This window comes from Brienomyrus brachyistius, chromosome 22 (genome assembly GCF_023856365.1).
Source record: "Brienomyrus brachyistius isolate T26 chromosome 22, BBRACH_0.4, whole genome shotgun sequence".
In the NCBI taxonomy this organism is placed as follows: Eukaryota; Metazoa; Chordata; class Actinopteri; order Osteoglossiformes; family Mormyridae; genus Brienomyrus; species Brienomyrus brachyistius.
In genome coordinates this window covers 9,322,627-9,334,951 of record NC_064554.1, presented here as the reverse complement: position 1 = coordinate 9,334,951, position 12,325 = coordinate 9,322,627, and the positions used below count along the sequence as shown (strand labels likewise).

General features: G+C 42.8%; 1 protein-coding gene across 1 annotated transcript in view; it reads left to right on the top strand.

Annotated features, from left to right (window-relative positions):
• The window catches only part of LOC125717531 (chromobox protein homolog 1), a 180,009-nt gene that overhangs the window by 22,618 nt on the left and 145,066 nt on the right, over window positions 1–12,325 (top strand). The window lies entirely within an intron of this gene.

Below are 12,325 nucleotides of genomic sequence, written 5' to 3'. Positions count from 1 at the left end.
AACCGGGTTCCCCTAGGTGCTCTGTGGGGGTGCTTCGGGAGTATGGGGTTCAGGGTCCACTACTGTGGGCGATTCGGTCCCTGTATGAACGGAGCAGAAGCTTGGTCCGCATAATAAGCTTGGTCTCGTCTTCCCAGTGAGAGTTGGGCTCCACCAGTGCTGCCCTTTGTCATCGGTCCTGTTTATAATATTTATGGACAGGATTTCCTAGCGCAGCCAGGCTGTTGAGGGTGTGCAGTTTGGTGATCTCAGGACTGCGTTGCTGTTTTTTGCGGATGATGTCGTCCTGTTGGCTTCATCTGCTGGGGACCTCCAGCGAGCTCTGGGGTGGTTCGCAGCCGAGTGTGAAGTGGCAGAGATGAGGATTAGCACCTCCAAGTCTGAAACCATGGTTCTCAGCTGGAAACGGGTGGATTGCCTGCTTCAGGTCAGGGAGGAGGTACTGCCTCAAGTGGAGGAGTCCAAGTATCTCGGGGTCTCGTTCACAAGTGAGGGTAGGCGAGATCGAGAGCTGGACAGACGGATCGAAGCGACGTCTGCAGTTTTGTAGGAACTTAACCAGTTTGTCGAGGCTAAAAAAGAACTGAGCCGGAAAGCAAAGTTCTCTATCTATTGGTCCATCTTAGTCCCTACCCTCACCTATGGTCATGAGCTATGGGTAATGACCGAAAGAATGAGACTGCGGATACAGGCGGCCGAAATGAGGTTTCTCTGCAGGGTGTCTGGGCTCTCTCCCTTAGTAATAGGGTTAGAAGTTCGGATATCCGGGAGAGTCTCAGAGTACAACTGCTGCTTCTCCATGTTGAAAGGAGCCAGTTGAGGTGGTCTGGACACCTGTCACGGATGCCTCCTGGGTGGCTACCCGGAGAGGTTTTCCATGCATGTCCTACAGGGAGGAGGCCCCGAGGGAGACCTAAGACGCGCTGGAGGGATTATATCTCTTGGTTGGTCTTGGAACGCTTCAGCATCTCCCCCGAAGAGCTGGTAGAGGTAGCTGGGGAGATGGAGGTCTGGGTATTTCTCCTGAAGTTGCTACCCCTGCGACCTGAACCCTGGACAAGCGGAAGTTAATGGATGGAGGGAGAATAATGATGGTAACACCTCACACAATCAGAGATAGCCGACTTTTCTCCAGCCGAGGCAGCAAGCACACTACGCAGACAGTGTATTCACTGTCCTTGCACGCATAGCTGTCGTCTATCTGAAGGGTTAAAGGTCATGTCCACCGGGGCGCAGTGCGAGAAAATCATCTTAGTCAGCTTCTTTGCTTTCAGTCTCACTTGTTTTGTACGGGGTTGTGACATGAAATGATGTACACTCGCTGCCTCCACAGTGATCGAGTTGCAAATTCTTTAATACTGCTGCGACATTTTCTGTATTCTAAACACTGCTCCAATGCTCGCTCTGCCACATATCATTTTACTACCCCATGTTGAATGTTTCATTGTATGTTGTCATATATCTTGTAGTAGTTAGTATTTTGTAATTAGGCTGCATGACACCGGAAAATATCGATTTCTGCAATAGGTATTGCAGTATTTACAGTTCACAATAAATCAATTTCCCACAAATACGTCAATTCATGAGTGCTTTATACAAGAAAGATGAAAATGACTATGAAGGGCTTGAAGAGAGCACATACAGAACTCATGCAAAAGTAGCAGCGGTAAACTTTAAAAGTGATGTTGAACATACACTAGATAATCCTGAAAAGGAGCAGGGAATAAATTGCACAGCTTGAAAGTTTCGTTTCCTATAACAATATAAATCATAGCTCATCCAATAATCTCTAGAAAACCTATTGTGAGAGATTTAAGAAAAAAAGGTAAGATCTTGAGAAGGACACTGAGTCAACTAGTGTTCGGTCATAATGGGACAGCATTATTATGTAACAGAGAGATGTGGTTTGGCTAAGATGGCGTCAGTGTGTTGGTATACACTCCAGGGCATTGACAGGAACTCTTGAAACAGACATCTGGTGTTTAAATTATGGTGGGTCTCTTAAAAGAGAGGCAGAATGTCTGTGAACGATGTTACTGGTCTGGAAACGGAAGCTGTTGAACAAGGACATCAAAGACACAGGGACCCAAACTTGGACGGCATGAAGAACCTCACAAAGACTAATGCTTCTCTAGAGGCAGCTCATAGCTCACACTGGCATTCTCTCAGCCCGTAGTTTAATGCCTGGGCTCACTTTGATTTTGTCTAATCTAGTTACATTTGGCGCATTACTCTTACCTAAAGCTCAGTAGCATATTGATAATAGGACATATATTAAGTGAACTGAGTTGTTTGTTTTTGACTGGTCATTGGGGCTTGGGAGGCTGGTTAAGACATCACTGAAGGTCAGGGAGCACAGTGCCCCTGAAATGGGAAAACAACAGCTGAGCGGAAGACATCTTGCAAACTGGCAGGAGTTTGGCTGCAGTTTAGAATTTCGCACTTTGCGTATGAGATCACTCCCTGTGGCCTCCAAAGTATTGTGCGAGGAAACGGACCAGGCTGGTGATCCACTTCCGACAGGGGTGAGATGATCATGGGGGGGGGGGGGGGGGGGGGCTTAATAGTTTCCACGTAGTGTGAAACGTCAACATTACAGTACTTCTCCAAAGAGTCTCCTTATGTTTGTATACTGCCCACCTGGTATATCTGAAAGATGCCTTTTTAGGGAATGAGAGGAACTTATGTGCATGCAAATATTGAAAAGTTATAGCACTAGTCTATATCCAGATATGTGAAGGAAGGCATATTTACACTTAGCCCTGCTACACCAGAATTGGGGTGAGGTCTCCCATTGCCTGATGATGGAGATGTATCCTGCAACAGTGATGGCCTGAGACCACAAACTGAGCTGCAGAGAGAGATACAGGGATTGGACAAGATGGGAAAATGAGAGAAAATTCCTGGAGGACATGAATACAGATGAGCGCAAAATAACTACTCACAATTGGTGGATGCGAGCTGTGCCTCTTCAAAGTTGTATTTTGGACGGCACTGCTCTGCTGGCCCATGTGCTGAAGTGTCCGAATTGTTAGCGCCATTTCAGACAGACATCAACAACTGTCCTTTTGTCACGTTGACACATGATGTATGCCGATGAGGAGAGGGCAGCGGAACGCCAGTGGCAGGGGCAGGAAATTGATACAGGAATTGCTACGTGTGCCACAAGAGTGTGTCTACTTGGCATCATTATAACCAGAGGAATTAAGAGGAATCCACTGGAGCGGAACTTGTGGCACAACAGGTGACAGTGTTGGCTGTTTATCACTTATGTTTGCTAAAGCAATAGGGCGGCAGTGAGTACACACACATCCTGAACACAGGATTTCCATCTCAGATACTAACTTTCCAGCACAGTGGAAAGAAGCTGTCCTCTGTGAACTGTGCTGTCAGAAGGGAAGTTGTCACCTTCCCAGAAGTGGGCTGAGAGGGTTGGACACAAAGCCGACTTATTGTCCTACATTGGAAAGAGAAAACATCTCGGCCTTATCGCAAAAATTATACAGGTATATACAACTCCAGTTAATATTCTGTTTCTCAGTTATGCCCACAGTGAATCAGATCTCACTTGGACTAGTAATATGGCTACTGCAAAGAGATCAGGGTTATCGGAACCTCAAGTAGGGATATGTCACGTATTGAATATACATAATGTATGTGTTTACAGATAGCACACAAATGACGCTTAGTTAATAAAACAGTTTTGGTTTTTATGTCTGTAGAACTTTTCAGTGTATATATCTGAGTAACACATGCTAAACAAAGCATTTGTTGTTTGGATTCAATAATATCACACTTTCATAATATTCACTTAACAATCCGCATCACCCTTATAAATGGCCACCAGGCCGTTATGTGGGAGCTGTAGCATATCATGAGGGGAGCATGTTCCAGTGACTATTTCTTTCACTGTCCTGGGACTTAAGGCACACCTTCAATGACCTCAGACACTGTGCAGTAACACGTTAATCTCAAGGGGACGTACACAAGGACAGGTTTTGCGTTGCCTGAGTTATTCCACGGGCAGGTAAGAGGAGATGGAAAGCACAGGCTACTGACAATGTTTCCAGAGATAAGTGATATGTTCATACACAGAGAAATTAATCCCACAACAAGTGCTGGCTTCCCCTCACCTGGGCTTGGCAGTTTCCCCGCCTATGTTAATTTACTGCTTTTTGTATGTAATTATTTTTATTTTGCCGTAACTATTATGGGTGGTAATAAGTATTTCTCGGCCAGAAAATACAGCTAAAATAATATATAGAATAGATATTAATCTGTTCGGGGAAAGGACACTACAGACACTGTACACTAGTGACAAATACTTCCAAATTTTAGAGATTGTAGAACTTTATTCCAATGTATTATATTTGTGAACATTGATTGTTTATAAACACTACCACCAATATTTATGTAATAATTGTAAATAATTTTACATAATGCCAAAAATGTTAGTATCTCCACAATTTTAAACACAAAATAACAATTTTGTAATAGAGGGGCAGAACAATGGCCTCCGGAGGCCACGGCTCGGAGTGTGTGTGTGGAATTTCCATGTTCTCCCTGTGCCCTGCCTTGGGTGATTCCCTGCCATGGGTGATTCCCTGCCTTGGGTGATTCCCTGCCATGGGTGGGCGTCCTGCCTTGGGTGATTCCCTGCCTTGGGTGATTCCCTGCCATGGGTGATTCCCAGCCTTGGGTGATTCCCTGCCATGGGTGGGCATCCCGTCTTGGATTATTCCCTGCCTTGTGCCTGCTGTTCTTCAGGTTCTGGACCCACTGTATGAGAAAGGTAGTATGCAAGATTGAATTAAAACTGACAGTCTGCACATATTGAGTGCTTAAATTCCTCACCATTAGTTGACTCAGGGCAGTCCGATCTGGAGACATGATACTGCAAGTGAGGCTTGCCAAAGAAACGCTACATACAGTGAAGACTGGACACTTGTAGGGTTGCCAACCAGAAGTTTACACCTACCCCTAAAGCCAATAAGGTCTACTGTTAAACAGTGAGGAATCTTGCAGAAATTCAGACGACAAGATGTGGGGATCAGCAATGGGGCTATTTTATGTGCGTTTTATTCCAAGAGTTTTAAAGAAGTTGAAATTCTTACTATCGAAGCAAAGTAAAAAAAAAAAAAAGAGAAGTTAGAATTTATCAAGTTAAAGACAAGAGGTTTTAAGGAGAAAAACACTTAAATTGTCAATTTTTTTTTATTTATATCTTTGTGTTTTGGCTCAGCAGGTTAGGTTGTAACAGCCCAGGATGCCCCAGGGAGACCGGGATCACAGTTCCCAACTAAGGCTTCCATGCATCAGGTCCAAGAAAACTTTTTATTAGACGTATTACTGAACAATGCAATAGACCTTCAGATGCAGGCAATGTACAGTAATGTTTGACTACTCCCAGAAGAAATGGCAAATTGTACTGAGGAAATTTTACCTTCCTTCAATTTAAAAACAATATTTTTGTATTGATCATGGAAACGGATATCATTGACATAAAGGTTCCTGCGTGTGACACCATCTGGTCACCAAAGCACAAGGCTTTGGCGAGACGATGGGGTTAGGCACATTACCTCTGTCCTGAACAAAGACTGTCTGCCTGCGTATTGCAGATCACCCACAAGTGCTTAAACTTCGAGAAGTGGCTGCATTGATGAGGAAGATGTCAATTTCATAGAAGGAAAGCTTGGAGTGTGTATTGGAATGTGAATTTTCAGGCTTCTTGTTCTTGGTTATAATACCTTCTCCAACACTTGTGTTATTCCCTGCCTTGTGCCTGCTGTTCTTTAACAATATAACACCGCTTTTACCAGCTTTCATTAAAATCTGGAAACGAGCGAATATGAAGCAGTTCTTAGAGAGCTGTGATCAGAGGGCCGCGGGTTCAGCTCTCGAGTTTGGGTTATACCCTTGAGGATGGTACTTAGCACGAATGATTTCCATAAGTACCCAGCTACATGAATGGGTGCAGTGAAACAATTGTAATCAATGTAAGGCACCCCCGATAACGTCATCTGTTCAGCAAACAATTGACTAATTAAATTAATTAACTATGAGGTCATAGGCACTAGAGAGCCGAACACTCAGGGCAAGAACCCAGACAAACATTTTTAAGGGTCAGAAAGTCCTACATTTTAATGACTGTAGAGGAGGCCTTTTATAGCCTTTAGGGGAGACACATGCGTAGGTCTTAGAAACATTACAGGATGTGCAGCAGCGCACAGAACATGACATCAGTCCTCCAGAGTCGTCACAACAGCCTGCTTGGTTCCCCGGAGCTGGTGACACAGATATTTAGCACAATAGGATTAATCATAGTACTTCAGGTTAAGTTTCCCCGGTTGCCGTAATTACACACGATGTAAGTCTAATGCTTCCACACCTGTGCCACGCGCAGAGAGCTCCACTGGAAGGGTGATGTCACAGTCTGAAGACCAAAAGTATGAAATAGAAGCTTATTCTCTAAAATTTTCCAGTTAAATATCCATTTATGAAGTTATAAAATGTTTGGTCTTATAGTTTTTTTTTTGTGGCTGATCATCATTATAATTTGCTAGAACGTTCATTACAGTTATGAATGATTTCACACTAATACAGAAATCAGATATTTACAATCTGTTTTACTGTGAATAGTGCAGTAAATGCTTAACTTTCCAATAAGAGAAAACCAGCCGACCAGAACCCTACAACAGCAAATTTTCTAATCGTCGCGGTGACTGACAAAGGACTTGAGGCTAGTGACCAGGCCATGCAGCTGGGGTCACCCCTGGAGTAGAGGCGGTAAATCCCAGAGCAAAGCAGACAAGTGCAGAGGTTTCACACACAAGTCCAATAAACAAAACTCAATTCTGACTTATTCTTAACAGATTCTGGTGTCTTACATCCACCCTAAAGACCACGAAAGACAACAACATTCTGGCAAAGAGGAACCACGGTTCTTACACATAATCACAATTGAGGGACAAAGAGAGACATAACTAGAGAAAGAATAGTAGAGGGAAAGGGAAGGGAAATTTTACAGTCTTCTGCTCATTGACACTCTGCCACTCCCAAGTCCTTACTTACCTCTCCTATGCCTTTTTTGGGTGGTTAAAACCATTGTTTTATTTTCACTGTTGTTGTCTAATGTCATGCTTTGCAGAAGTGTGAAAAGGATAGACTTTTACTACTTTTTGCATTAGAAGGTACTGTAACTATTATAGGTGGACCATCTCTGTGGACTGTCGAGTGTCGTGTTCCGGTCAGGCTGTGGATTTCAAATATTCCCTCCAGTTTCCTGTGATAACAGCGGGTTTGAAAAACTGCTGAGAATATGGCCCATACAACAATGAAAGAGGTTTACAGAAAATGCCTTAAATCATACAAAGAGCAGATACTGACGTATTTTATGAACAGACAGACCTATTCAAACTGAGCCATGTAGGTTTGGATCAGAACCACATCCACGTCGGCCTATTTAGGAAACTGAACTACGTCATACACGTCTGTATATTTTTAGGAATCCTGAACAATCCGTTTTCTTTGTGTACAGTGACATCATATGAACTTATACAAGGAAAAAAAAACAGGAAGTGGATTTCTGTATCACAGAAACCACACCACCCCCCCACAAACACACAAGGTGTGCTTTATTTCTATTTAAAGCTATTTTTTCCATCCATCTGTCAAGACACTTCTCATTTATTTTCATTTTCAAAAGGTGCAATCATTAAAAGAACAACCTGTCAAATCATCACATGACTCTACATCAGAGATCTCATGGAACCTAGATGACATCTAGAAAAATTTGACAACCAGTCATTAAATGTGTTGGCCCATTATTCATATTTATTGTTAAGGGTTACAATAGCAAACTCAAAGTACTGAAACACAGCACGGCAGGTAATTTAACTTGAATAAACTCAGGGTGCCAAGCAACCACATTCGCCTTAGTGAATCTAATTCCTTCATAATTTCATAGCCAATTAATTTCACATACTCTCAGATACATGTTCATGTAATTATGCATGTGATTAACCATATTCAAGGGTTTTTCACGTGCTAGCTGTACAGTCCGACTGTAACTTATAGTAAAATGCTATCTGGTCAGCAGCCATAGTAAGAGTAACGGAAAGCAGTAGGACAAAGTTACAGTACAGATACTTCTCACTTAACGATCGAGGTCCGTTCTTACGAATATATCGGATTGGTCGATAAGCGAAGAGCTGCTCATTACTGATATTTCAAGAGTACTGTAGGCTAGACTAGCTGCGGGTTTGTATGATCATTTCTTACACACACATTCATATGAAATGGTCGCACAAATACAAAAAAAAATTAACGCCCACACATGTGAAACGCTGACACACGTAGAGGTGAAATTAACACACACACACATGTGAAACGTTCACACACATGCAGGTGAAATTAACACACACATGTGGAACGCTCACACACATACAGGTGAAATTAACTCATACATATATAAAAATACTTATTTAATAAACATAAATCTTACAGGATGAATGAAGCTTTTCACACATGTATGTGCGTGGGAACGTTTCACTATATCGGGAAAGTGCTTCAATTCTGGATCCTGGCGCGTGTTTTCTCACGTCATGGCCGATTTGAACAGCGGGACAGTGTAATGACCGAGGCAGTTGGCTTGATAAATACAATTTTATCGACCCCCGACGTAATAAACAACATCGCAGCTGCCATAAATATCAGCTCTGTTGCACCAACTACGCCTCCCTATGTATCACCTCAAAGCGTCGCAGTGCATCAGTGAAGAACTACATCACGCCTTCATCACCCCAAACACCGAAGAACCGGAGCAAAAGTTAAAGCACTGTGATCAAGTATGCCGACTGGAAGAATGCCGTTCCGTTAGGCCTATAATGAAAATCCATTACGGATATTAAATTGCATTTAATAAGCAGACTGCTTCGGTCGTTGCACGGTCCCGTTTCAGATCTACCGTAAATGCTCGCGGGGATCCAAAAATTGAATTGAAATACCTTCCGGATATATTGAAACGTTCTCACGCACAAACATGTGCGAAAGCTTCATTCGTCCTGTAAGAATTGTTCACAGTTAAAGTGTATAATATATGTATGTGAATGAGCTTTTCATATGTGTGCGTGTGAGTGAAGTTCACATGTATGTGTGCGAGCGTTTTATGTGTTTGAGTTAATTTCACCTGTATGTGTGTGAGCATTTCATACGAGTGAGTGTGAGTTTTCAGTAGTATAGATGTGTTTTTTAAAATTTCATACGTGAATGTATGCGTTTCATATGTGTTTGTGTAACAAAGTTTGAAATACTTCCTAAACGGCCCCTCATAGGTTTGTGTCAACTATCTTTAGATACAGTTTTAATGTCGCCTTAGCAGCATTTATAACATTTTTGGTATATTTATAAACAGAGACGCACATAACTGGTACGCAAGTACGCTGTAACCTTTAAAGCGATACGTGCGGCGTTGTAACAGCGCAGATGCGTATTTATTTTATGTACATTTGACAAGAAATTATCGTGCTTTATATGCTATTCGTACTTTTGCTTTATAAAGGTTAAAATGCACGGCTATTTATTGTCATATCAGCGCAAGTGCACATAAAATACTTGCGAATTTGCGTTGTTATAACGTGAATTTTAAAAGTTATAAGTCGATTTTAAAAGTGAATGCGTACTTGCGTACCAGTTACGTACAAACATCCCTGTTTATCAACGTTTATACAGTATGTTACTATATGGCGTAATAAACAGAATAGAGGAAATCAGCTGTAACGTATATTACTCAGGTTTGCATACTGCAAATACAGGCAGGCATATTCGTTTTTATTATTATATGAAAAGATTTGAAGGAAACTCCAACTTGATAACTTTGTTAGAATTAGCATAGTTGCTTGACGCTGAGACGCCGCGCTGCCGTTTCCACAGCCACAGTTTTCGTACATTATACAATAACGACTGGTCGGAGCGCTGATCGTAAGTATTTGTATAATAAATATGTAATAAATAAGGAACAGTATGGTTACACGGGTAATAAGAGAAAAGGGAAAAAGGAAAACCAGATGTATGCAACAAATAATTCAACAAAAAGTGAATGGTACATGAGTAGGGAGTGAATGTTTAATTACACCTGTCAGTTAGTGTTAAGACGTCTGTTGGACCGAGAGTAGAAACTCCTGCTTAGTTCTCACTGAAAGTCGGCAGAAGTGTTTTCAAGCCTCAGCCTAGTAAAGAGACAGTTGTGTGGGTGGGTTGTGTCCCTGCTGTTTTGGCTGCTCTGTGCCGTCTGAGGTATACGTCCTACAGAGAGGGCAGATTATCCTTGTTGATGCGTTTCGCTGATTTTACCAGCTTATGCTCTCAACAGTTAGTATTCGTGTGGGATTTCCCAAAACACAGAATGATAGTTGGCAGCTAAAACAGTGCCCCTTTGCATGAGGGTGACGGAGATATTCCACCATTTAACACTCTTAGCGTCTACTGACAGATTTTCAACATTTTTTCAGGATTTTTTCTGGGAGGGGAACTCCCTCTTCAATCCAATTCCCTGCCCACTAAAACAACACGTCTGCTGCAGAAGCCCATTATGGACTTCTTACCAATTGAAGCCAATAACAGTGAAAACATGAAATGTATACACTACAAATTTTTGAGCTTCGAGCTGCACAGCTGCTGCACTCGTTAAGCCTGGACTCCCATTTCGTCCTCTGTCACTCCCATTCTTTAATAGCCTAAATTCTCCAAATTTACATGTAAACAACACATGCAGCAAATATCTGGTAGAGAGGACTCGATAGGTCCTGTTACTGATTACATTTCCCTCCAGTTGACTAACAGGGCTCAAACAGCCACTATAATCCTCCATATAGCTTGATGAAATATTCCTCCCGGTCATATATTTACCGGCTGACATGGGATAGCCCCTTGTGCAGCCATCTTGAGGTCAGTGGCAATGGAGACTATGGAGAGAGTGCCTTCTGCTCCGTCACGCAGATGATGGTGAGACAAGCTTTACAGGCGGTGTAGGAACATGAGGTAAACATCATGGTAAAATAATAATAAAAGCCCCAGCATAGGATCCCTACAACAACAACAGTGCCACCCAGCTGTGAATAGTGTTTTTGTAGTGCTGCTTGGTTTTACTGACATGTCTATAGGACTGGCAGAAGGTACAAGCAAACTAAGCAGCTGCTTAAGGTCCAGCGGCCACCAGGGGCCCTTGTCCATTTGGTGAACCTGCCAGAACGGGAAGGAAGATGACAAATGAGAACCAGAATAATCACATCTTTGCTTTGTTCTCTGAAAAGGTTGGGGTATCCCTGAGTTTCGGAACTTTCAGAGCCCGCTGTTTGAAGCCGACCCATGGCTCAGTCTTGAGTTACACTGAGGACACCAGGTGGATTGAACCCGACCAGATGGCTTGGGGCGGGAGGGTGCCAATGGAAAATGCCACCCCATGCCAGTGGTCCTGCTCCCCATCCACAGCCTACTCATATCCTTAAAGACACACTGACCCTGCCTGTGCTTGGAATCGGCACAGCGAGAGAAAGCTCACACTGCAAACAACTCGGAGCTTTACTCAAGTGCTAGTGCTATAGCCATTTAGCATGTTCCTCTTATTTTTTTATTCACACCAGAAAAACAGAACAGACCTTCTATGACAGTCTTTCTGACTGCATATCAAGTTGACCTATACATAGCTACTTCAGATATTTCTATGGAAACAAATGCATGAGATTTCAAGGTGCTTTATGCTAATGCATAAGTATTCCATACATATTTGCTAACAGCTATTGCAGTTACGTTTCCTTTTGTTTTGCCTTCCCTGCCAGGAGGATTTCTCAAGGCATCCAAAGCGCTTTACAGAACCAATGAAGAGCCACTTCAGCCACCACTGTGAAACCATTCTGCACCAATATGCCCACCACACAGTAGATAAGGAGGTTACGGAGCAGGAGAGAATCCACCAATTAGATTTAAGGGATGATTATGACATCACATTTAAAAGGGTCACAGTGGGCAATTTTAGCCAGGGCATCGAGGTACCTGTATATCTTCAGATGGAATACCGAGTCTGACCTGCAGGGGGTTTGGCTGCTGACATTTACAAATGAAACATGCTGGAGACAGTACCGAAATTCACCATCAGGGGCGTTTCCTCTCAAATACACCCTGGAAGGATGGCCCTGTCATCCCATGACCCATTACCAGGCCACTTATGATCCCTGTAGCCACTGATGTGCCACCAGACCCACATTAAACTTAAGATTTAAAGCGCACGAAAGCAGAGCCATACAAAGTGAACATTGATATATCGCACGTG